General features: G+C 45.8%; 1 protein-coding gene across 1 annotated transcript in view; it reads right to left on the reverse strand.

Annotated features, from left to right (window-relative positions):
• Nucleotides 1–1,604, reverse strand: part of LOC106880744 (disheveled-associated activator of morphogenesis 1) — a 135,148-nt gene that overhangs the window by 49,796 nt on the left and 83,748 nt on the right. The gene's annotated exons all lie outside the window — the stretch shown is intronic.

Below are 1,604 nucleotides of genomic sequence, written 5' to 3' on the forward strand. Positions count from 1 at the left end.
TGTCGTTGGTTAGCTCCAAGAGGCCATCACCTCTAGTTAGCTATGTGACACACGAACCTGTGTCCATTATAACCTTTGACAGTTAAGGGATCGGGGGAACCCTGTCAAAGGCTTTCTCCAAGTCCATAAAAGCCAAGTATAGGGGTTAACAGCATAGCTACAATTATCTCTGCCTATGCCCCACAAGCGGGCCTACCAAATGATCAGAAGGACCATTTTTATGATACCCTTCTACAGGCTACCTCAAAGATGAGTGGCAATGACCTCATCTTTGTGGCTTGAGATTTTAATGGGCATGTTGGACAGCAATCTGGTATCTTCACTGGTGTACATGGGAGCCATGGTATTGGTTCCCGAAATGATGAGGGAACTAGGCTATTGGAGTTCTGTGATGCATGTAACCTTTAAATCTGCAACACTAACATCAGGAAGCCAGACGGACACCTGATAACCTATCAATAATGTGACTCTTCTAGCCAGATTGATTTCATCCTCACCAAACAGTGGGATACAGGGTTGCTCTTAAACACAAAGACTCTCCCGGGTGAAGAACGTACCCCCCCAGCATAGACTAGTCATTAGAGACTTTAGACTCAAGGCCAAAAGGATGCCAAGAAGCAGACCAATCCAGAAAAGAAGGATTTGGAAGCTAAAGAACCTTTCACATGGTCAGAGATTTAGGGACATCCTCATCAAAAAATTTGATGAGAGGGAGGAGGAGTTATACATCTCGAACATAGAAGGTAGCTGGAAATTCCTACGGGACAGTTTACTGAGTGCCACAGACCAAGTCTGCGGATGATGCAAAGTCCCTTCCAGACCTAGAGTAACATGGTCGTGGAATAATACAGTAGACAAAGCCATTAGAGCAAAGAAACAGGCATGGAAAGCCTAGAAGAGTAGGGATAGCAGGGAACTGTACCAGATGGCCAGAAGGGAGGCTGAAAAGAAGTTTGCTAATGTCCAGCAATGTGAGGACCAAAGAACTGAAGTATTTCAGATTGTAAGACAGTTTGTGAGAGAAAATTGTTATGTCACAGGAGAGAAATGTGTCCATATGGATGATGGTGCACTTGCTCTTAATGATTCGGAAAAGAAAGAGGCTTGGAGAAGCCATTATGAAAGACTGCTCAACATGGAGAATGAATGGGAAGAGGAGAGCCTGCCAAATGTTAACCCAGAAGAGGGACCAGCTATCCGAATAGACAGCACCATGGTAGATAAAGCAATTAAGAGTATGAGGCCAGGAAAAGCCTCCAGCCCATCAGGAATCACTGCAGAGATGCTTAAAACATCTGGTGGTGTGGGCTAGGGCCTAGTCACCCATATTGTAAACCAGGTAGTTCATGATGGTGTGGCAGCACCATAGTGAACTGCTACAAGGGTAAAGGTGATGCTTTAAATAGCAATAACTACAAGGGTATCAAACTGCTGAATCAGGTGATTAAGGTCACAGAAGGGTCATAGCATGAAAACGGCCACGCTCGGAATGGTGTCTTTTATGTGCCACCCGCACAAGAGCCAGTCCAGGGGCACTGGCAACGGTCTCGCTCGAAAGATATCACGTGTTGCCCGCACATGAGCCAGTCCAGGGGCACTGGCAA

The sequence above is a fragment of the Octopus bimaculoides genome, chromosome 3 (genome assembly GCF_001194135.2).
Source record: "Octopus bimaculoides isolate UCB-OBI-ISO-001 chromosome 3, ASM119413v2, whole genome shotgun sequence".
Classification (NCBI taxonomy): domain Eukaryota; kingdom Metazoa; phylum Mollusca; class Cephalopoda; order Octopoda; family Octopodidae; genus Octopus; species Octopus bimaculoides.